The sequence below is a fragment of the Cervus elaphus genome, chromosome 20 (genome assembly GCF_910594005.1).
Source record: "Cervus elaphus chromosome 20, mCerEla1.1, whole genome shotgun sequence".
NCBI classification, from domain to species: Eukaryota; Metazoa; Chordata; class Mammalia; order Artiodactyla; family Cervidae; genus Cervus; species Cervus elaphus.
In genome coordinates, this window is record NC_057834.1 from 51,010,627 (window position 1) to 51,036,405 (window position 25,779).

The window sequence follows — 25,779 nt, forward strand, 5'->3', positions numbered from 1 at the left end:
ACCTGCGTCTAGCCCCGCCCACTCACGTCACCGTTACCGGAGCAACCTGATACCGACCACAGGCCTGGCTCCGCCTCCCGCCCCAACCCCACCCCCAGGCCGGGGCCGTGCCGGCTGCGACCGGCCAGGGCTCCAGGCAGCAGGGCGCCGGGGCCTGGGGCTCGCGTGCGCACGTCCCGGGAGGCCGAGACCGCGCCTCCGCGGGGCGCCCTGGCTGGCTGGGCTGCGGGGGTTCGACGGCCATGCAGCTCCTGCGTCCCTCCTCCCTCCGCCCTGCGTGACCAGCCCGCTTTGGAGAGCGCGCAAGGTCCGCAGTGGGTGCGGGGATGTCTGTGGAACTGGGCTCCGGGATCTCCGCGGACCCGGGACAGAATCGCCGCGCGGAGGGGCCTTTCTGGGCATCAGGGAGCTCCTCTGGGACTAAAGGAAGCACCAGGTTGAGGTGGGGAGTCCGGAGAGACTGTAGCCAGCGCTTGCAGGAGGGAATGCGCGTCCCTGCAGACCCCAGGCCCCGCGCCTACCTGCGGATGGCCTTCCCGGCCAGGCTCTGGAGCCAGCCTCTCGGTGCTCTCACGAATGCCTCCTATGGTCTTGGGATCCCTGTTATCTATATCCCACAGGTTCTGGGTTGGCGTTGCCAGAGGTCTCAAGCGCCCTCCGCCTCCTTTGCTTCAACACCCCTCAATGATAATCCAGAGGGCCTGCGATTAATTCATTCATGTTGCTCTGTGAATATAAACTGTTTGTCCTGTTTGGGGATTCACTTTAGTGGGGGAGGAGGAACACCTGAAACCTAAGGAAATGCATATCTTTAGCAAAAGGCTCCGCGGAGGGGAGGATGTCTGAGGGCCTGTCTCCTGGGCGCTCTCACCTCAGCCTTTGGTTCTCTGAGGGATCTGGGCCTGGACTGTGGTGAGGAGCCCAGAAACCCCCCGGAGGGCCCTGGCCTGGCTTCGCTGTGTGGCTTGCCTCCCATTACAGCTTCTGCAGAGGCTGCAATGGCTGAAGGTTTCCTGCAGTTAAAAAGCAAGGTATTATTAACAATGTTTTCAGGAAGTCAGGCATGCTCTGGGAAAGCACAAGGTTTGCAGGAGAGAGTCACTCCGTGTCTCTGGGAATTCTGACAACAAACAGGGAAAACATTAACTTCCTAAGCAAGTTAAAACTGGCCCTGTTAATTTCAACTATTAATTTAACGTGAAAAAATAAAGAGGTGAAGCCTTGAAAGAAACTGGGAAGAAGGGAAGGAAGAAAGAAAATCGAAGGGGGAAAAAACTAGCAACTGTGTTAGCAGTTAGGCCATTACAGTAAGTCTTGTTCTTTTTAGAAGAAACCGTTTCTTTCCTCTTGCCCAAGAATGCATTGTTCAGGACTGGTGCCTCCTCCAGCGACCTTCAGGCTTGGTTAAATCAGCGCAGGCCCTGAAGAGCAGAGGAATTGTAAATTCAAATTCATGCCTGCTGGGGAAAAAACCCCCAAATCCAGGACAGACGTCCCAATGCTGCTAATTCAACAGAAGGAATTTATGAAGTGTTATCAGGGCTCTGCCTCCAAAGGTCTACAAAATGCTTTATTTTCATGCACTATATCCCCCATTACTGCTAACCTGTAGGAGGATTTTGCTTACTAAAGCTCTCTCAGCTTGTTTGAGATTAATTATCCCTTGGGCCCTGCTCTGAGCGGAAAAAGCACAGCAAGAACAACAAAATGTAGAAAGCAAAAGTCTAAACGATGTAGGTTTCTCCTGCTGGTGGATCACCTTTTCCACCCTAACTAAAATTATCACTTTTAAAATTTTCATTTAACAACATAACACTGAAAGATCAGGCATTTATTTCCCTTGGCCTTTTCGGCTGTTTATTTGTCAGCTGAAGATTGCTGAAGGTGCTTTCAAGAGGACCTCAAAGTTCTAGCTATATTCCAGACTGGGGAAAAGGCGTAAAAGGAAGAAGTATTAAAATCTGAAATTTACTTTTGCCTCCACATAGTACTTTTACATATAAAATCCTCCCTGGGATTCTCACAAGTCTGGAAGGCAAAGAGCGTTAGCTGCATTTTACAGAGTGGGAGACGGGAGGTTTGAGGATTTTCTCAAAACAAGGCCACTCAGCTAGTGATGGTGGAGCCTGGTCTCAAAATCGCAAGATGGGAACCATCTTCCTACTTGTAAAATTTGGTCTCTGAGCATGGCACCAGGAAATTTTTGGTAGAAGGATACTAATTGCTTTCAATGGTGCTGTCCTCACAAATACAGAGGGTTTCCATGTGCCTCTCCTCTTTTATAACCAAGAAGACCCCAGTGAGAGCCTCTTTTGCCTATTTCTACTCTTCATCAGTCTGCCGTGTGCATCATCATGAGGCTGAGAACATTTTATAAAAATGTTTGCTATAGATCAACAAACACTCCCTTACCCCTGTTTTCACCCACCTAATCCCACTTCTCAAGGTGTATCCCATTCCATTTTCAAGTCATTTGATAATCCATTTTTTAATTTTAGTCCTGTTGAAAGACACATAATTTGACAAAAACATTTCAGAATATCAGACAAGTTATATTGTTGCTACTGTTCCTCTAATGTTGATGTTTCTATAAGTGCTCAGCCAAGTGTTATATGGTCCAGGCACTTCTGGGCAGTTCTCAGGAGTGTTTTTAGGGATAAAGTTTATCATTAGGTGTTGAGAACAAAAGAGGTGAAGGGAAACAAAATATGGTAAGGAAGCTAGAGCTGAAAACTTTTTATGGGAAAGAGTGATGAAAAGAATCCCTGCTGGATTGTACAATGGAGCCCTGAGCATGCCTATAAAATTAAGACAGAGACATTGTGGACGGAACTGAGGTGCAGAAGTCACAGATACCTTGGGATGTGGGTGACCAAAGAGGGAAATACCATTTTGGGGGGACAGGCCTCTTTCTCCTCTTGGGAGAGCTTTCTGAGTGGAACCTTGGAAAGCAAACATTCCCCTCATTTTATGTGAAGAAACTGAGGCTCAGGGAGTGATTGGAATTGGACAGTCCCTGAACATTGGCAGAACTATTGGGCATCTTTTCAAACTCCCAGAGCAGTGCTGAGGATAAAGAAACTTCCAGAAGAGAATGTGGGGACAAATTCCGTCTCTCTATTCTATCTACCTCATATACTATCAGTTCTTATTAAGCATCTAGCTCGGGAAACAATTAAACTGGTGGAACCAGAGACTCAGCATTTATAGCCCCAAGTCTGCCAAATGTGGATGGCTTCGAGGAGGATTTGACACAACCACGGAGTGTTGGCCCAGTCATTGTGAATAGTCAGCAGACGTCTGAAAAACATGATGCAAGTCAGTATTTTGAGCCAAGAGTGCTAGCACTTTGAGTAAGTACTTGCTGAAATGAATAAACATGCCATTGCAATTAAGGGCTTTAGAAAAAGAGTTGGAACCTACAATAAAGTTAGCATTTTCCATTGGAAGCAAACACTTGGGAGATCAATGAGCTCGGAAACTGGAAAGATAGAAGTCTCTTTGGTCCAGCTTGCACTAGAGGTATCATGGAAACAATCTTAGGCATGCATCTTTATTTTTTACCATTTCCTTGGTACTCCAGGAAGCCACTTAGCTGCCACTGTTACCATATTTACTGCATTAAAGCCAGTTCTTCTCACAATTTCAAAGTTTCTCCTAGCCAAAATCTATCCCACCACTGCAAATCTGCTTGTCCCCATCTAGCAGCAGACGTATTAACCATTGCTTTAAAAGCACAGTTCTAGGGACTTCCCTGGTAGTCCAGTGGCTAAGTCTCCATGCTCCTAATGCAGGGGGCCTGGGTTTGATCCCTGGTTAGGGAACTAGATCCCACATACCTCAACTAAAGATTCCGCAAGCCACGACTAAGACATGGCACAGCCAAATGAATAAATAAATAATTTTTGTTGTTGTTGTTAAAGCACAGTTCTAGGCAGACCACTGACCATCAGAAATCTGTCAGCCAAAGAATTCTGACCCCTGAAACTTTCCCTCCCTGATTCCATTTTCCACTCACCTCTTTTCCCTATAAAAACTCTTTAGTATGCGTGCAAACATATTTTCTTCTGTTAACGATTTTTGAAGCCCTCAGGTTTTGCCTCTGGAAATTTAGAAAAGTCAACATTTACTTGGTACCTGTCCTGGAGGCTGTTATCAGTCATACAGAATCAAGTTCTCAGGTTTTTCCTCAGCATTCCTTTATTACAAACACTTTATAATAAAGTGTTTGTTGCTCAGTCATGTCTAACTCTTTGCAACCCCATGGACTGTAGCCCGCCAGGCTCCTCTGTCCATGGAATCCTCCAGGCAAGAGTTCTGGAGTGGGTTGCCATTCCCTTCTCTAGGGGATCTTCCCGACCTAGGGATCAAACCCCGGTCTCCTGCATTGCAGGCAGATTTTTTACCATCTGAGCCACCTGGGAAGCCCTCCTTTATTACAACTGCCACTTAAACAATGTGCTCTTATTAATAGCAGTCTTTGTAAAGAAAACAACGATAAAGGACTCTTTAGTTGTCCCCCACAAGTGTTTTACACTGTGTTCTCAAATTCAGAGTCAGGCTTGGTCTTCTTTTCTAGCACTTTCCAACACACTGCTACTCCCCTTACCCCAGGGATTATTATTGTGATAATAGTATCAAAACATTATTAAATGTTACAATATCCTGGCATGTAAAAATTTATATTTTGTTCTCTACAAATCAACCACCATGGGGCATTGCAAACAAAAATTAAATGGCAACAAACAAAGGGTCTGGAACTAAAAGTATTCTACTGCCAGAGTCCTATCTGCACCCAGGCAGCAGAGACATGGCTTCAAGCAGGCTTACAAGCCACCACAGGCAAGCTGGAGGCAGAGAAGAGGAAGCAGGAGAAAGCTGTCATGGAACCCCACCTTGTTCTCAGGGGAATACAGCCATGAGCACTGAGGAAATGAGTGCTGCCATTGGGGTGGATAGATCTGCTATTCTTGGCCTTTAAATCTTCCATGGAAAAACAATTGAGAAAGTTCTGTGAAGGCTGGTTCCACTGAGAACAGCACTCTTCCTTAGATCCCTTTGCACTAAAATGAGGTTTCAGGGACTTTGCAGATTTTCCCTTCACTGAAGTGAGAAATCACCATAATAGGAGAGAATACAGAATCATCAAAAAGTGGTTTGGTCCATTTACAAAAGTCTGGGAGTTTTTGAAGAAAGTATCCCCAAAGTAGGTCAGGTACAAAAATAGTAACCAGCTCAATTCATTTTTAACAGCTTAGGTTTTACTCTGGAGGCTGCCATGTGGTTGATGGGTAACCTGTACATGTGGACTCTTACTGATAAGCCCCCTAGAGAAGTTCTCTCTCTTTCATCCCTTCTCCCACCCCTACCTCTGGCACTCTCCATTGTTTAACAGAAGTAAGAGCTAGCTCATGCCAAAACAAACAAACAAAAATTAAATTAAAAAACCCAAACAAACAAACAAACCCCAAAACCCAAAATAGCCATTACTGGGGATCTACTCTGAGCCTAACATCATGCTTGATGCTGGCATATGACGACAACTAAGACACATTTTCTACCCTCAAATAGTTCACCATCTGGCATAAAATAAGACAGGCAAAGAGATATTAGTAACACAGTGAGAGGTGCTGTATCTATGTAGCATATCATGGGGACATGAAGGAAGAAGTGGTCAATTCTGCCTGTGGAGCTGAAAGGGCTTCCCTGGCTGGATCTTGAAAGATAGATGGGAGTTCATGAAGTGAAGCCTCTTGTGGGTGCATGTGTGTGTGTGTGCGTGCGCGCGCATGCACGCGTGTCTGCTTATGTACTGTGGGGTGGTTGTAAGCAAAAGCAGCCACATGAGTAAGACCCTTGGCACCTAAATAAACTTAATCTGTTGCGGAGGACTGGCCAGGAGTTTAAATCACCAGAGCATAGGTTGTGTGTGTGTGACAGAGAGAAAGAAGTCAGTAGGAGATAAGCCTGGAGAGGTGAGCAGGGTCGATTGTGGAGGACTTGGATACCATTCTAAGGGCTTGGACTTTATCCTGTAGGCCATAGGGAGACACAGCAGGGTTTTAAGCAGGGAGGTGTCATGATCAGATTTGTGCTTTGGAAAGATTTCTGTGGTAGTATTTGCTTGCTCCTTGGAAGAAAAGCTATGAGAAAGATAGACAGCATATTAAAAAAACACAGACATCCTTTTGCTGACAAAGGTTCATAAAAAAACCGTAGTCAAAGCTATGGTTTTTCCAGTAGTCATGTACAGATGCGAGAGTTGGACCACAAAGAAGGCTGAGTGCTGAAGAACAGATGCTTTTAAATTGTGGTCCTAGAGAAGACTCTTGAGAGTCCCTTGGACAGCAAGGAGATCAAACCAGTCAATCCTAAAGGAAATCATACCTGAATATTCATTGTAAGGACTGATGTTGAAGCTGAAGCTCCAGTACCTTGGCAATGTCATGTGAAGAGCTGACTCATTGGAAAAGACCCTGATTCTGGGAAAGATTGAAGGCAGGAGGAGAAGTGGGCGACAGAGGATGAGATGTTTGGATGGCATCACCAACTCAATGGACATGAGTTTGAGCAAACTCCAGGAGATAGTGAAAGACAGGGAAGCCTGACATGTTGCAGTCCATGGGGTCATAAAGAGTCAGACACAACTTAGCAACTGAACAACAAGAACAACTAGAGCCGTGGGATAAGCTTTCATAATCAGTGCATTTACCAAAGCTCTTCTGGTCATATTATTGGATTCAGAATCTCAGTATATCCATGTTTAGCTCTTGAGATGGCATGTTAATTTTTTTCTTCCTTTTTTGTGTATTTACATGCATGTCTTGTTCCCCATCATGATCCTGATTATCTACTCCTTCCCCCAAACAGAGGCTTTCAAGTTGCTAGATATGGTGGAAAATTGGGATTTGGACATAATTTTAGCCATCTGTTAGGATACAAATCCCTGACCTTAAAAGGTGGCTCAGTTTGAGTCTTCCTTCCTCAAATGTAACTTTTGAGCCTATTTTATCTGTAACCATACCACCAGGGCTGCTGCTGTGAGAATCAATTGACATGCTACTCTTAGGGAAATATCACCTGGTCACATTGAAACTGTTCAAGCAGTGTAAGGAATGATCTTGTTGATTTCAAATTCCTACTCAGCCTGCAAGAAACAAGGCTCAAAGAAGGATGAGGACATCCACAAAAATTTGTCTAGAGAAGGGATTAAGAACAGAACCTGCTTTGTGCTGGTTTTCCTCTTGCCCAAGCAACCTCCCGAATCCAACAGCGGGCCTGTCTAGGTATATGAAGCCAGCTTGTAGCAGAAACCACAGTACAGAATGCAGGAGCTAGGTGAGAAAGGGTTGGGTAACACTCCACCTGTCCGAACTGGTCTAGTTATCACCAAACTGCAGGTGAGGACTAGGGAAATAAACCCTGCAGTGAAACACAGCAGCACTGGCCCCACTGAGAAATTGTCACCTTCAGAATAAGAAGCTTGACTATCCATGTTCTGGAATGCAGGGGCTGATACAGGGTAACCTCTCTGGTTGGGAGGGTTGGGGGGGGGCGGTCAGGGCGTGTGGGCAGAGGATGGGAAGGGGGAGAGAGAGAGCATTGTGTCCAAGTGTAACTTAAAACCATTACAGGTTTTTCTTTTTTTTTCTTTTTACAGCCTCCCTCCCCCTTCACACACAGAGAGAAAGAGAGAGAGGAAGAGAAAGAGAGGAAGGAAGATACCACCTGCTAATGCAGTCTCTAATTGGCAAGCCAGAGTTCTTTCTCTTCCTAAGAATGACCCAAGAGAATGCTGGGTTTCAGGACCATCACTCCCATTCCTGGTAAAAGTCTGCCAGGCACGGTGCTGCAGGCTAGAGCTGCAGGGAGCTTAGGGTGGGGGAGTGAGGGGGTAGGCAGAGGGGGTGTGAGGGGTGGCAGGGGTAAGAATCCACTTCCCTGTCATGCCTTTAAACTCATCAACCAGAAGTGCTCAAACTCAATGTATTCTCTTCCCCCTTTGGTTTTTTTCATAATGGGAAAAAAAAGGTGATGTTCAAGTTTTGAATTAAGAAACAGCTGCCATCTGGGTAATTGAATTCTGCTTAAAGCAGGCCACCTGGTTTTCATCAGCAGCTCCTGGCAGGTATGGAAGTGTCAGCCGAGGTCTTGCATTGACTTCTAAATGCAGGCTCGCGGTCCGTGCACAGTGCAGAAACCTTAATTTCTGAGTAGCGAAAGTGGTGTTCTATCAGGTTACCTCAAGGCATGGTAGATTTCTCAGACTGCAGACATTTAGAACTAAAGCAGTTGTGTTGGTCTCAGCCATTCCTGGTCACATGCTGCCTTGAAAACACACACACACACACACACACAAACTGAAAAGCTGGTTTTCTTTGGCTCCCTGTTTGGACATCCATGTCATAGAAATATGTGTGAGTGAAATCACCTTGCTTTCTTAGAGGTTTCGGGAGGCCGAGTGTTTCCAGTTCCTTGGATGGTGGAAAGAGGGGTGGGCAGCCTGGGAGGAATATCAGGTGTCTATGGGCCGGATGCCATGCTCTGCCTTTCTTAGCAGGCTTCTCAGTTGCCACCCCTGTGCCTCAAAGGGAGGCACCATCAAGCAGCATGAATGGGGCTGCAGTCCTGTTTCCTGACCTGAGACGCCCACACACCAGGAAAAGTCAGTACCTTTTATGCAACTCGTCACCCCGCCTCCTGTTTACAAGCACAGCAGAGCTGGTGTCAAGCAGGAGGGTTGGCGAGGACAGAGATATAAAAAGAAACAGAATGCTGGGAACTTGGGTGGTCTTGAGTAAGTCCTTACACTTTTCTTCAAGCCTGTTTCCCTGAATCTGAAATGTGTGTAACAGAACTGAGTACAATTAGGAGCCGTGTTCAGGCAACATGGGATACTAGAGTTGGGAGTAGAGCTCTGCACTGGACAGAAATCTTGCTCACAGGTAGTTATGTTTTACAAGGGACACTGAGCTTGTGGAATGAGACTTCTACACCACAGATAACCTGGTCTGCTCTCCTCCTTTACAGAGGAATCAAGTCTGCATATGCTTTTCCTAGTATGACCGACCACCTGCTTAATATCAAAATGAGACCCCAGTCACTCATCTTTCCAGCACGCTATGCTGTTTCTTTTGCTTTAGGACCACTTGAAAACATCTACGCAAGGACAGAGCTGTTTTGCTTCCAAACCAAAAACTGAGGGTTATCCAAAACATGTAATTTAAAGAGTCAGCTTTTTGAAAATAGAATTTTCCATGATGCACTGGGTACTCACATAGGTTCATCTTAAAAATCTTGACCTCTTTTCACATCAAGGGAACTATATCTGAATGCACACACAGACAAAGATACACACACATAGACAAAACACATACTATTATTTTGAGTTTGAGAGAATTCAAGGAAGTCTTGGATGGTGTCAGTGTAAAATTCAATTAAAATCTCTTGCAGGGGTCCCAGGCTTTGGACAAAGCTCCTTCACTTCTTTCCTGGGAAGCCCGCTCTCTGTTCAGGGACCGTCTCCTGGACCTGGCATCACCCCTGTATGGGGTTTCCTCAAGCTGCTAGGTGACAATGCGCAGCTTCAGTCCATGGCCATCTTGACTCCAACATCCTCAAATTTCTCTTCCTTCTGCCAGCTGATGGAGGAGCATTTGAAAAAGAGCACAGAGGGCAGGAGCATGGGGGCCGGGACTGGAAGCAGAGCTGGGGCAAGGCTTGGGCGGATAACAGGGGCCAGGGGAGGGGGGAGTCTGAGGCAGTTGGAGTAGCCTCCAGTTGCCTGGTCCAACTCCCAGCAGGCTCTCTTCTGCTCCCTCGGCCTGGCTCAGATCTCGTTTCTTAATCCAATAAAGGGGCACTTGCCTAAATTTGAAAAGGTGCCATAAAATTATTTTATCCACCATATCCTGTCCAGAAGCAGTTAAGTTCCAATTTCCTCTTCAAAACTAATTTCTGTCTGATACGGCTCTTTCAGTATTGATCTACAATCAGTAATATATTATGGCCTCTGAAGCATTACTGTCTCATTACTCTCCTCTTTCTTGCCAAATGGACAGTGTCTCAAATCTCCTCGTTCCTTCGCCCACTCTTGTTTCTCTCTCTGCTGCCACAACATCCATCTATCCACAGCCATGCCTTAACACAGAGCAGCCTCTCCTGGCTCCTCTGAAAATTCTAATCAGAAAAACTCCATCTGCCCGAATCTGGATCATGTTTAATGTACAGAAAAGCAGATCCCCACACTTTGGAATAGTGGTGGTGGGCAGCGTAGGACTGATTCTAGATCCTTCTGCTGGGGGGCTGGGAGGACCAGTAAGCCCCAGTGCCCTCGAGGTAAGAGCTTCTGGGTTAGTGGCAAAGTTCCTACCTTTTTCAATACAAGGATCAGAGATTTCTTTGGTAACCTCATTTTCCTTTTTAAGGCTGCCCCTCTTACCATAAATCATACCCCACTGGTAATAAAATGCTGCCTTTTGGGGGGAGAACTACATTATGCTTTTCCCTAGGTGTTGCCTACAGCCTCTAAAAACATTAAGAAAACAAGTCTGGTGAAATATTGAACATTTTCACCCTAAAGTTGGGAATGAGTGATTGTTACCCATTACCACCACTTCTACCACCATTAACAGAAGTCCTGAGACCAGCTGCTCAGCCCATGCTTCTAGCAACTGCCGCCTCCTTCCTACAACTCAGCTGTGGTCCACACCCTCCTGTTTCTCCATCACTAGTGGACTGCATGTTTCTATGGCAGCCAGACCTCCAAAGAAGTCTGAATCTCCATTCCCTTTCAGGGGATTCTTTTAAGTTTCCATGCATCTGGGCTTCCCCTGTGGTCCAGTGGTTAAGAATCAGCCTGCCACCAGAAAGATAAAGAACATTACAGCATGCTAACACATATATATGGAATTTAGAAAGATGGTAACGACAACCCTATATGCAAAACAGAAGAGACACAGAAGTACAGAACAGACTTTTGAACTCTGTGGGAGAAGATGAGGGTGGGATGTTTCGAAAGAACAGCATGTATATTATCTATGGTGAAACAGATCACCAGCCCAGGTGGGATGCATGAGACAAGTGCTCCGGCCTGGTGCACTGGGAAGACCCAGAGGAATCAGGTGGAGAGGGAGGTGGGAGGGGGGATCGGGATGGGGAACACATGTAACTCTATGGCTGATTCATATCAATGTATGACAAAACCCACTGAAAAAATAAATAAATAAATAAAAGAAAAAAAAAAAAAAGAATCAGCCTGCCAAGGCGGGGGACTCAAGCTCAATCTCTGGTCCAGGATGACACGGGGTGACTAAACCTGTACACAACTGCTGAGCCCATGTGCCACATCTAGTGAAGCCTATGCACCCTAGAGCATATGGTCTTCAACAGAAGAAGCCACCGCAATGAGAAGTCCACACACCACAGCTAGAGAGTGAGCCACTACTTTCCGCAGCTAGAGGAAGCTTGCACGCAGCAACAGAGACCCAGCCCAGCCAAAAATAAACAAATAAATAAAAAGTAAAAAGTTTCCAAGTATCTTCACACTTTCTATTCCTCTGCCCCAGAGGTCGTAGGTCCTTTCTACAGTAGCTCCTTCTGTACCCCCCAGAGGCATATCCAAGATTCTGAATGTTCACCTTTTTACTAGCTGTAAAAAAATTTTTATATTAGAATTTTTCCATTCAAAGTCTGGTCTGGTTTTTATCTCTCCATTGAACCCTGACTGATACCAGACCTAAATAAATGCAAGAATAAATAATGTTCATGGACTGGGAAGACTCACTATTGCAAAGAAGTCATTCTCTCTAAACTGAGCTATAGATTTAAGAAAACAGGCCTCTCCTAAGTGGCATTAGATAACTATAAAATATCCAAAAATAGTTGATTGTTACTGCAGTATGTTTCTGGAAACCATGTGGAAAATTCTAAATCTAATTTTACCCATGGGATCTGTGTTTTAATTGGATGTTGCTTTTTTAAAGTATTTTTATTTAATTTTATTTTTTTATTAGCCACACAGTGTGCCTGAGGGATCTTAGTTCTCCAACCAGGGATCAAACACATGCCCCCTGCAATGGAAACAGAGTCTCAACAACTGGACCACCAAGGAAGTCCTGGATGTTACATTCTTGACCAAAGACTTGGCCTCAGATAAATCAGAGATGCTAAATATGTCATAGAAGCAAAGATTCAGATGTTAAATTAGTTGCTCTCAACCCTGGCTGAGCATTAGAATTAGCAAACAAAATTTTAAAAAAATAAGCAAATCAGTGCCTGGGTCTCACTGGTAACAAGTTAAAGCCAAATGTATATATAGACATTTTAAAAAAATGTATTTATGACTGTACTGGGTCTTCATTATTGACCTTTCTCTAGTTGTGGATGCAGGCTTCTCATTGCAGTGGCTTCACTTGTTGCATAGCATGGGCCCCAGGGCTTGGGCTTCAGTAGTTGCAGCACTCAGGCTCTAGAGCATGTGGGGCCTCATTCCTTATGGTGAGTGGGCTCAGTAGTTGTGGCTCATAGGCTTAGTTGCCCCTCGGCATGTGGAATCTTCCCTGACCAGGGATAGAACCTGTTTCCCCTGCATTGGTAGGTGGATTCTTAACGACTGGACCACCAGGTAAGTCCAAAGCCAAGTCTTCATAGGTGAGCTCAGGTAATTATTATTATTTTTTAATCAAGAGCTATGACAAAAAGAAAGAAACAGCTGTTATTTGGGACTTAAAAAAAAAAATTAAAAGAACCAAGAACCACTTGAAAAGCAAATCATAAGATTTATTGCTTCTCCAAGTGGAAATTTAGAGGTCCCACAGGGGTGAATGAGTCATCTCACATGGTAATAAGACAATGCATATTGCATCTACTGTCTGAATGTGAACTAGTGCCCTCAAGGTACAATGTCCTAAGGCAGATGGTTGATGAGTTAATGAGTATTATATCTCTGTATGAGGAATTTGCCTTGGAGCCTCTGGAAAAGAATTTTTGCAGTACCTGTTCTTAAGAGGTGTTCAAGGTAAAAAGAGCGCAATGATTCTAAAATTAGACAAGTAATTTAAAACATGGAATAGTGGCCTTTGCTGATGATAGCATTTGTATCTAAGGTGATTGCAACCAGAAGATCCAGTTATTTGGAAATTGTGGTAATCCAGAGATACATTTAAGGATTTTTCCCTTCCCTTGGCAAAAGGCTGGTGACGGCTGTGATGCAGGGAGGTGGAGCCTTGCCTTGGCCTCAGGGTCTCCTCCAGGTGCAGTGAGGAAGCTGGTCCCTGAGAGAACAGCCACCAAGAGCCTCCAAGGAGAGACCAGCCCTGGAGCTTATACAACTCCAAGAGGTTGGCTTCTCTTTTAGATTCCAATTCTCTGTCATGAGTTATGAGATTAGAAGCAGGCACTTCATGACACCTCGCAGTTTATCCATTTTAAAATAGAAAAGTTATATCTATTCCCTATCTACCTCTAAAGATACTTTAGAGACAAATTAAATTCTATTGAAAAGCTATCTGAGCATTTTAATATTTTTTCTGATTATAAGAGTGACATTTATTGAGCTGAATATGGAAATTACAGAGAGATAGTTATATAATCAAGAAAATAAAACTCAACTATAGTATCACTTATAACCTCACAATCATTTTAAACAAAACACAAATGAAGAACATTCTCTGTATGCAGTTTTCTATCCTTTTTTTTTATAGATTTCATAATGAACATTACCGTTTTATCTTAAAGTTTCCTTAAAAAATACTATTTAATGGCTATATAATATTCCATTTTATGGCATGATTTGTTTATTCATGGTGAAATATTCAATATGAATATTTTTAAAATATAAGGAAAAGTTAATAATCCAAGAAATTTTGGTTACTATTATTTATAACAGTATATTTCAAGATTTAAAAAATATACATGGAGAAGGAAATGGCAACTCACTCTTATATTCTTGCCTGGGAAATCCCATGGACAGAGGAGCCTGGCAGGCTACAGTCCATGGAGTCGCAAAGAGTAGGACACGACTGAGCAACTAATACTTTCACTTTAAAAAATACAAAATATACAGATAACAATTGGAAACAATCTCAGAATCATGGAAAACAAGATTTAAAAAATACAATCAAGAACAATTTTATTTTTAAAGGTCATCTCACTCACAAAGGACACAGAGAACATGCAATAATTGCCTCTAACTACATTTCCATTGACTTGTGAGTGGTAATTTTATCTTTAATACCCCCTACTTGTTTGACTTAAGGTTTCAGTGTTATCATTTTGTTTAAAAAAAAATTGTGATTTAATTAGAAATCTGCCACCTTTCCAGTCCTATCCTGTTCATTCTTTCTCTTGAAAAATAAAGTGAGAGGGGTAGGAGCAAAGGAAAAACAGAACAACTGATTATTATTTTATATTAACCCTCCTCCCTCCCCAATGTTACCCACCATATGCAATGAATAAAGAAGCTGGAGAAACCCAAGAGAATAAGGAAATATTCAAAGTTTCTTTTAAGAACTTTGTAACTTGTTGCATTACTCATTTATTCAAGACCATTGCCATGGGCTCTATATTTCAGATTACTTAGTTTATCTGAAAGATAAACTCAGGAATGTGTGGATTCACTGGAACGAAGGGGTTAAGTCAGGGCAGCCCCAACCACTGTGTTCATCCTTCTTAACACTGGAATTCCAGGCAGATCAATTCAAAGTGCTCCTTGAGATAGCACTTAAGTGAGTAGTTGCTTATTATAGCAAGTTCCATCTAGCAACTCCACTTCCGCCACAAAGGTCAGCTGATGCCCAAGTGTGATGCGAGGAAACAAGAAGGATCTGTCGCTCCTTTTCTGATAGATCTGGGCTCCCTTCATTCATTCAAAAAGTGTTCATTGAGAGTCCACTCTGCGCATAGCACTGGTCTAAGCACACAAACGAGATAGACCAAGTCCCGGTTGTTGTGTGGTTTCTAGCCTAACGGAAAAGATAAACAATAGCAAAGCAAAAGAGGGATTCTTATTCATTTCAACTCTGCTTTAAATACCTGTAACATCACCTTGGTAGCTCAGGCAGTAAAGAATCTGCCTACAATGCAAGAGACCCCAGTTCAATTCCTGGGTTGGGAAGATCCCCTAGAGAAGGGATAGGCTACCCACCCCAGTATTCATCCGCTTCTCTGGCGGCTCAGATGGTAAAGAATCTGCCTGAAATGTGACAGACCTGGGTTCGATCCCTGGGTTGGGAAGATTCTCTGGAGGAGGGCACGGCAACCCACTCCAGCATTCTTACTTGGAGAATCCCCATGGACAGAGGAGCCTGGAGGGCTACAGTCCATGGGGTCACAAAGAACTGGACATGACTGAGTGACTAAACACAGCACACACAGCACAACTACAGGTATTTGGGATTCTGCTCAAGCTATCTCTTTGCAGAAGAGTATCTCATCACCCACAGCAGCTTCCTCCTAGACTCCAAAAGACCAGATGTTCAGAGTTAATGTTTCCTGGACTGCTTTTGAAATCCCAGGGCCAGTGGTGGTCTTCATGGCGTGGGAGCTTCTCCTTTTAGCCACAGATTTTAAAAGCTTTGATGAAAGCATTTGGTTTCTGGAGATATGATTATAAATTGTCTTTGATGTCCTTGTCTGGCATAAATGTGGTAGGAATTGTTAATCATTGGTAAAGTTTTTAGAGTTTGTAATTCTTTCCTGTCATGGCTCTTCTTTCAGTTATAGCTGATTTAAGTATTTTTGCCTTTAGATTCAAAGAATAGATATTGTCTCTACATATTCTATGCAAGCTACATCTATTTCCTCTGAATTTTTGTAATAACTTCATTAGTCATGTGCTAGGAATGAGAAGGAAGAGACTCAGAGGGATTAGGGACTAGTTCAAAGTCAGAGAGAGAGGAAGGACTACAGTGAAGCTTTTGGATTCCAATCCCACAGTGTGCCCCTGAGACTGAAAATGTGTCCTTCTGTCTATATGCATATACATTCAGTTTAGTTCAGTCGCTCAGTCTTGTCTGACTCTTTGCGACTCCATGAATCGCAGCACACCAGGCCTCCCTGTCCGTCACTAACTCCCGGAGTTTACTCAAACTCATGTCCATCAAGTCGGTGATGCCATCCAGCCATCTCATCCTTTGTCGTCCCCTTCTCCTCCTGCCCCCAATCCCTCCCAGCATCAGGGTCTTTTCCAATGAGTCAACTCTTTGCATAAGGTGGCCAAAGTATTGGAGTTTCAGCTTCACCATCAGTCCTTCCAATGAACACCCAGGACTGATCTCCTTCAGGATGGACTGGTTGGATCTCCTTGCAGTCCAAGGGACTCTCAAGAGTCTTCTCCAACACCACAGTTCAAAAGAATCAATTCTTCGGCACTCAGCTTTCTTCCCAGTCCAACTCTCACATCCATACGTGACCACTGGAAAAACCATAACCTTGACTAGACGGACCTTTGTTGGCAAAGTAATGTCTCTGCTTTTTCATATGCTATCTAGGTTGGTCATAACTTTCCTTCCAAGGAGTAAGCGTCTTTTAATTTCATGGCTGCAATCACCATCTGCAGTGATTTTGGAGCCCAGAAAAATAAAGTCTGACACTGCTTCACTGTTTCCCCATCTATTTGCCATGAAGTGATGGGACCAGATGCCATGATCTTAGTTTTCTGAATGTTGAGCTTTAAGCCAACTTTTTCACTCTCCTCTTTCACTTTCATCAAGAGGCTTTTTAGTTCCTCTTCACTTTCTGCCATAAGGGTGGTGTCATCTGCATATGTGTGGTTATTGATATTTCTCCCTGCAATCTTGATTCCAGCTTGTGCTTCTTCCAGCCCAGAGTTTCTCATGATGTACTCTACATATAAGTTAAATAAGGAGGGTGACAATATACAGCCTTGACATACTCCTTTTCCTATTTGAACCAGTCTGTTGTTCCATGTCCAATTCTAACTGTTACTTCCTGACCTGGATAGCACTGAGCTAAATCTTGAATAAAGTAATGTGAAATATAATGAGCTATCTCAATGACGATTATGATCTCACTGGGGCCACGAGTTACCAATGAAGCAGTAGGTTGAAAGTGAAAGTGCTTGTTGCTCAGTCGTGCCTGACTCTTTGCGACCCCATGAACTGTAGACTTCCAGGCTCTTCTGTCTGTGGGATTTCCCAGGCAAGAATACTGGAGTGGATTGCCATTCCCTTCTCCAGCGGATCTTCCCAAACCAGGGATTGAACCCAGGTCTCTGACATTGCAGGCAGATTTTTTAACATCTGAGCCACCCCTCAGCTACTGGCTGCATCTCTCAAATACAACTTTGAAGAGACCACAGGAGTATAAATAGAAAATACAATATTAAGTTATAAAATTATGTCTATGATATAATCTATAAAAGCAAAAAGAGTATTCAGTATTACCCTAATAAAGAATTTAAAGGACCTAATTGGAAAAAAATTGAGCTGTATTAAAGGTCCAAGTGTTTTGGAGGCAACCTGAGGGTCTATCATGAAGAATACAGTAAGTATACTTTGTATGTGCATTTGATAGAATAGTGTGCAACAGACAGGAGTGTTATACTGGATTTCCATGTAACACATGGATATATCTCAAAAATATGTTGGAAGATTAAAGTGAGAACTAAAATAAGATTTATAGCACAATATGGGGACTTCCCCAGTAGTCCAGTGGCTAAGGCTTCACCTTCCAATGCAGGGGGTATTTTGATCCCTGGTCCAGGAGGTAAGATCCCACATGCCTCACAACCAAAAAGTCAAAACATAAAACAGAAGCAATATTATAAAATTTCAATAAAGACTTTAAGAATAGTCCACATTCTTTTTTTTCTTTAAAAAAAGATGTATAGTATGCTATTATTTATGTAATTTAAAGATATAGACATATAAACAGCGTTTTATGCATACACATTAATCTAAACATACATATGCAGGTTGGACTGGAAGGGCATACACTAAATGCACCGGAGTGGATACTGGAGAAGGGAAGGAGATGAGAAATGAAGAAGAGCGTGAAACACAGAAAATAAAGCAAAAATAATCCGTGGAGGATAAACTTTGGACTGAGGAGAGCGAGGAATTCAGTTCTGCATAGGAAGTGCAGAGAAGTCAAAGATTAGAGTGGTTTGGGAAGACCCAAAAGACTTTTCAAAAAAAAGGTGGGATGTGAATGAATCATGGGTAAAGTAATTAGTGCATAAAGTGACAATGAATTACTTACAGTGTTTCCAAAAAAAAAAAAAAAAAATTCTCTCTAGGAGTGAAATCAGAAAGACTCAAAATATAATAGAATACCCTATATATGAAATGCTTGCATGTCAGTGACATTGTATACCTTCCTTTTCTCATCAATCTTATTTTTAAAAACATAAATTCATTAAAAGTGGCTGTTACTGTGAAGCAAAGGTGAACGTCAGTGCTTACTCTTAACAGCTTTTCATATATTAGAGATATTTCCCTGTATTGATTATAAAAAACAAAAATGTAGACTTTTATTAATCTCCTATATTAGTTTTATTTTGGGGGTACTTATTTTTTTAAACAAATTTCATGCACTGTAACTGAGTCTTTGTATTGCTTATGGAAGGTTCTGAAAAGATAAAAATGTAACAATTTGTTAAATCCTCCTTTTAGATATTTTGACATAAAAAATTAAATTGCCAGGTAGGTAAAGTAAGATGACAGACTTAAGATAAATTATTTTTACAGATGGCAACATTGGATCTACCATGACAAGGTAAAATTCAATAGGATAAATGTTAGCTCTAGCATTTAAACTCAATAAAATCAATTACTCAGAGAGTGGGAAAGATCTAGCTCTACAGTAATCAATGAGAATAGGATCTGGGGTATTTCATTAACTGCAGGCTTTCTCTAAGGCTATAATATGATGTGTCTTCTACACAAGTTACCCAACATTTTGCCTACGTTAGTCAAAGTGCAACTGGTAAGCCATAGGCATCAACACTTACTGTACTTTATGCTGGTCAGATATTATCTGGATGATTATGTCCAATGCTAGATACCAAAATCTTTTTAAAGATTTGTTTTGCTGTAAAGATAATACATACTGAAAAAAAGATTTACAAATATCCAATAATCACACGAGAAGACTCCATATCATTAGTCATTAAGAAATGCAAATCAAAGTAATTATGAAATACTACTTCAAACCATTAGAATGGGTATAATAAAAATGATGGACGATTACAAGTGTTGCTAAGAATGCAGAGAAAATTAAACATTTATAAATTGCTGGTGAAAGTGTAAAAAGGTATACTTACTTTGAGAAAACATTTTGACAGTTTCTTAAAATAGACTTATATAACCCAGCAATTTGACTCGTAAGAGTTTATCCAAGAGAAATAAAAATATCTTTTCACACAAAAAATCGTTTACAAAGATACACATAGCAACAATACTCAAAAAATGGAAACAAACTAATGTCCATCAACTGATGAATGGATTTTTTTTTATCAAAAGGCAACTATGTGAGATGATGAATGTATTAATTAACCTGTGACCATCATTTTGTAAACTATATATGTATATTAAATCATCATATTGTACACCTTAAATATATATTATTTTATTTGCCAAGTATACCTCATTAAACCTGAAATATTAATTTAAAGAACTTGTGAACAGATAAATAGTTCAGTATCTACCCATACAATGAAGTACTATTTGGAAATAAAAAAGAAAGTCAAAGTACCAGTACCAGTACATGCTACATACATAAATGAACCTCAAAAACATGTTCAGTGAAAGAAGATACACACAGAATACTACATATTGTATGATTTCACTTACATGAGAAGTCCAAAAATGAAAATATGTAAAGACAGAAAGTAGATTGGTGTTTGCACAGAGTGGGAGGGGAAAATTGGAAGTTGCTATAAATGGGCTCAAGATTTCTTTTTAGGATGATGGAAATGTTCTAAAGTTAGATTGTGATAGTTTACAGTTCTGTCAATAGGCTAAAATGCATTGAAGTATATACTTGAAATGAGTGAACTTTATGGTATATAATTACATCTCAGTAAGTTCACTGATAAAGACAAAAAACATACAAACGCTAGGAACATAAAACATAAGAAAATAAAATAAAAAACAATAAGAAATAAAACATAAACAAAAATCTCCCAAATTCCATCATCTAGAATAACCATGATCAACGCTTGGGGAATATCATTCTAAACATCTATGCACATTGACAACTAGAGGAAGAGAGTGTTAGGCAATGGGAGAAAAATAATTTTGCACATGGAACCATAAAAATTTTTGGTTAAATTTAAATAGGATATTGTTTGAATTTAATGGAATTAGTGCAAGTCAGAAATAAAAAGATAGAAAAAAAGGGCAATGGATATGCATGTGTCCCATAAGAGGAATCCTGAGTCACTAATAACAATATGAGGAGATAAATGTTCAACCTGACCAGCGATCAGAGAAGAATCAGATATATAGAGCATCACTGAGATGTTACGTCATATCATCAGACTGGCAAAAACTCTAAACTCTGACAGTACCAAGTGCTGATAAGCATGGTTTGAAACAAATTTAACAGATTTCTAAAGAGCACACCATCCAACAAAACACAGAATACATATTCTTCCCAGGAGCACATGGGATATTTTCCATGATAACCATATGCTAAGCCATAAGGCAAGCCACAATAAATGTAGAAGGACTGACATTATACAAAGTATGTGCTCTATCCACAATAGAATGAAATTAGAAAGCAGTAAACCGCAACTTGGGAAATTCTTAAATATGTGGAAATTAAACAACAAACTCCTAAATAAACACTAGGTCAAAGGTGGGGAGGGAGGTGGGCTGGGGGTTCTAGATGAGGGGGGACACATGTATACCCATGGCCAATTCATGTTGATGTATGGCAAAAACCATCACTATTGTAAAATAATTTTCCTCCACTTAAAATAAATAAATTAAAAAAAAAAAAGAAGTTACCAAGGAATTTAAAAATACTTTGAGGTGAATGAAAATAAAACACAACATACCAAAACTTAAGGATGTAACTATGGTAGTATTTAGAGGGAAATTAATAAATGTAAAAAAGAAGATCTCAAATCAATACCCTATATTTGCTGCTGCTGTTGTTCAGTTGCTAAGTTGTGTCTGACTCTTTGCGACCTCAGAGACTGTAGCCCTCCAGGCGCCTCTGTCCATGGGATTTCCCAGGCAAGAATACTGGAGTGGGTTGCTATTTCCCTCTCCAGGGGATCTTCTGGATCCAGGAATCAAACCCATGTTTCCTGCATTGGCAGGAAATTTCTTACCACTGAGCCAAAAGGAAAGTTCTATCTTTTCACCTTGGAAACTAGAAAAAGAAGAGAAACCTAAACCCAAAGGAAACAGAAAGGAAAAAAAAAAAAAAAAAGGAAACAGAGAAAAGAAATAAAAAGATAGAGTGGAAAATAATAAAATAGAAAAGTATTACAGAAAATAAAACAAAAAAAATTTTTTTTTTTTTAAAGAGCAAGAAAATTAGGAAACTTTAGTTCGACTGTTCAAGGCAGGGAAAAGAGAGAAGACTTAAATTACTAAAATGAGAATGAAATGAAAGAGGGAAAATCATTACCAACCTTACAGAAATATAAAGGATTAGAAAGAAATACAATGAACAACTGTATGTCAAACAGTTAGATAATCTAAATGAGATGCACAAATTTTCAGAAAGACACAAATAACCAAAACTAACTCATAAAGAATTAGAAAAGCTGAATAGACCTATAGCAAGAGGTTGAATTAGTTCAAAAATAAAACAAAACACAACAAAAATACCCTACAATACAACATAACTAAAAAACCCCAACAGCAACTTAAAGGAAAACCCTGGCCTAAATTAGCTTCAACGGCAAATTACACCAAGGGTTTAAAGAATACTTAACATGAATCATTTATACAGTCTTTCCAAAAGTAGAGGAGAAAGAAACACTTTCAACTCATTCTATGAGGGTCAGTATTTCACTGATATGGAAACCAAAGACAATACGAGAAAGAAAGAAAAAGAAAGAAAAGAAGGGAGGAAATAGCAGATCAGTACATCTTATAAATGTAAAAGTAAAAGTCATCAATAAAATAATAGCAAACCAAACCCAACAACTTAAAAGGGATCATTCCTAAGTGGGATCTATCCCAGGAATGTAGCTTGATTTAACACATGAAAACAAATTAGTTCATAGACTACATGAATAAAATAAAGGACATAAACTATATGATCCTCTCAATAGATGCTGAAAAAGCATTTGACATAATTCAACACATGTCATGGCAAAAACGGAATAGAAGTAGTATTTAGTATTTCAACCTGAAAAAGATATCTATGCAACACTCATAGCTAACATTATAAAGTGAAGTGAAGTGAAGTCTCTCAGTCATATCTGACTTTTGCAACCTCATGGACTGTAGCCCACCAGGCTCCTCAGTCCATGGTATTTTCCAGGCATGAATACTGGAGTGGGTTGCTGTTTCCTTCTCCAGGGGGTTTTCCTGACCCAGGGATCGAACCCGGGTCTCCTGCATTGTAGGCAGATGCTTTACCGTCTGAGCTACCAGGGAAGGCCAACTAACATTATGCTTAATGGCAAAAAATGAAAACTTTCTCTAAGATCAAGAGCAAGACAAGGATGTTTATTCTTATCACTTCTCTTCAACATGAAGTTTTAAGCAAGGGTAGTTAGACAAGAAAAGGAAATAAAAAGTATTCAGATTGGAAGGAAGAAATAATACTCTATTTACCAATGTTGTAATAGTGTGTATAGAAAACCCAAGGAACCCACAAAAATACTATAGAACTAATAAATGATATTGCAGGTATAACTCTGATATATATATACATATGCAAATTGTATGTCTATATTGAATTGTATTTCTATACAGTAACAATGATCAATGTAAAAAATAAAATTAAGAAAATAATTCCACTTACTATAGCATCAAAAAGGATAAAATACTTAGGAATAGATTTAACAAAAGGGGTATAGACTTAAACAGATAGAAAGACATCCTGGGTTCATTGATTGGAAGACTTTTTACTTTTAAGATGGCAATACTCCCAAAATTGATCTACAGATTCATCACAGTCCTAAGATCTCAGATGCCCTTGTGGTTTTTTTGTTTTGCTTTGATTTTCATTTTTGAAGATATGAACAGGGCATCCCTGGTGGTTCAGTGGTAAAGAATTCACCTGCCAGTACAAGAGACACAGATTCTATCCCTGGTCTGGAAGATCCCACATGCGGTGGAGCAAATAAGCCTGTGTGCCGCAACTACTGAGACGGTGCTTTAGAGCTTGGGAGCCACAACTACTGAGCCCACATGCCCAAGTACTGAAGCCCCAAGCCACAACTACTGAGCCCACATGCCCAAGTACTGAAGCCTAGAGCCCATGCTGCGCAGCAAGAGAAGCCACTGCAACAAGAGGCCCACCAACTAGAGAGCAGCCCTCACTTACTGCAACTAGAGAAAAGCCTACACAGCCACAAAGACCCAGCACAGCCAAAAGTAAACAAATAAATAACACTTTTTAAAAGATATGAACAAATGAATTCCAAACTTCATATGGAAATACAAGGGCTAGTCAATGAGCATGGCCAAAGTGATCTTGAAAAAAACAGAGTTGTAGCACTTACACTTCTCCATTCCAAAACTTCTTACAGAGCTACAGTGATTAACACAATGTGACATTGGCAAAAGAACAGATGAATAGACCAGTGGAATAGAACTGAAAGTCTAGTCTCCACATTTCCAGTCCACTGATTTTCATCATGAGTGCCAGGACAATTGAGTGGAGGAAATGTTAGTCTTTTTAAGAAATGGTACTAGGACAACTGATTATCAATATGCTATATCTATATCTATCTATATATAGATAGATATATATAAAGTTAGACCATTATCTTACACCATAGACAAAAAGTAATTCAAAATGAGTTATAGATCTAAATGTGAGAAGTGTATGTAAATTTTTATAGCCTTGAATTAGACAATCATCTCTCTTTACAACTCCAAAAGAATAAACAACAAATGAAAAAAATAAGTTGAATTTCACCAAAATTAAACACTTTGTTGCTTCAAAGGAGGCAATCAACAAAGTGAAGAGATAACTCATAGAATGGGAAAAAAACACTTGCAAATCACTTACTTGATAAGGGATCTATATCTAGAATATATAAAGAAGTCTTAAAATTCAATAATATAAAGATGAATGTTCCAATTAAACATGTGCAAAGGATTTGAATAGACAATTCTTCAAAAAGATATACAAATGGTCAATAAGTATATGGAAAGATTCTCAACATCACTTTTCATTCAGTTCAGTTCAGTCGCTCAGTCATGTCCGACTCTTTGTGACCCCATGAATCGCAGCACACCAGGCCTCCCTGTTCATCACCAACTTCCGGAGTTTACTCAAACTCAAATTCATTGAGTCGGTGATGCCATCCAGCCATCTCATCCTTTGTCGTCCTCTTCTCCTCCTGCCCCCAATCCCTCCCAGCATCAGGGTCTTTTCCAATGAGTCAACTCTTCGCATGAGGTGGCCAAAGTATTGGAGTTTCAGCTTCAGCATCAGTCCTTCCAGTGAACACCCAGGGCTGATCTCCTTTAGGATGGACTGGTTGGATCTCCTTGCAGTCCAAGGGACTCTCAAGAGTCTTCTCCAACACCACAGTTCAAAAGCATCAATTCTTCGGCACTCAGCTTTCTTCCTAGTCCGACTCTCACATCCATACATGACCACTGGAAAAACCATAGCCTTGACTAGATGGACCTTTGTTGGCAAAGTAATGTCTCTGCTTTTTCATATGCTATATAGGTTGGTCATAACTTTCCTTCCAAGGAGTAAGCGTCTTTTAATTTCATGGCTGCAATCACCATCTGCAGTGATTTTGGAGCTCAAAAAAATAAAGTCTAAAATAAAAATAAAGACACTTTCCACTGTTTCCCCATCTATTTGCCATGAAGTGATGGGACCAGATGCCATGATCTTAGTTTTCTGAATGTTGAGCTTTAAGCCAACTTTTTCACTCTCCTCTTTCACTTTCATCAAGAGGCTTTTTAGTTCCTCTTCACTTTCTGCCATAAGGGTGGTGTCATCTGCATATGTGAAGTTATTGATATTTCTCCTGGCAATCTTGATTCCAGCTTGTGCTTCTTCCAGCCAAGCGTTTCTCATGATGTACTCTGCATATAAGTTAAATAAGCAGGGTGACAATATACAGCCTTGTACTCCTTTTCCGATTTGGAACCAGTCTGTTGTTCCATGCCCAGTTCTAATTGTTGCTTTCTGACCTGCATACAGGTTTCTCAGGAGCAGGTCAGGTGGTCTGGTATTCCCATTTCTTGAAGAATTTTCCATGGTTTATTGTGATCCACATAGTCAAAGACTTTGGCATAGTCAATAAATCAGAAATAGATGTTTTTCTGGAACTCTCTTGCTTTTTTGATGATCCAGCGGATGTTGGCAATTTGATCTCTGGTTCCTCTGCTTTTTCTAAAACCAGCTTGAACATCTGGAAGTTCACAGTTCACGTATTGCTGAAGCCTGGCTTGGAGAATTTTGAGCATTACTTTACTAGCGTGTGAGATGAGTGCAATTGTGCAGTAGTTTGAGCATTCTTTGGGATTGCCTTTCTTTGGGATTGGAATGAAAACTGACCTTTTCCAGTCCTGTGGCCACTGCTGAGTTTTCCAAATTTGCTGGTATATTGAGTGCAGCACTTTCACAACATCATCTTTCAGGATTTGAAAT

The 25,779-nt window shown here is 41.0% G+C and overlaps 1 long non-coding RNA gene across 2 annotated transcripts; it reads left to right on the top strand.

Annotated features, from left to right (window-relative positions):
• Nucleotides 1-49: 49 nt before the first annotated feature.
• LOC122676677 lies at nucleotides 50-10,069 on the top strand. Of its 2 annotated transcripts, none has more exons than XR_006335627.1 (3): nucleotides 50-442; nucleotides 7,661-7,826; nucleotides 9,454-10,069. It is a non-coding gene; the product is annotated as an uncharacterized LOC122676677 (long non-coding RNA). The 2 variants fall into 2 exon arrangements; XR_006335628.1 differs by having other exon boundaries at nucleotides 50-307.
• The last annotated feature ends 15,710 nt before the right edge of the window (nucleotides 10,070-25,779 follow it).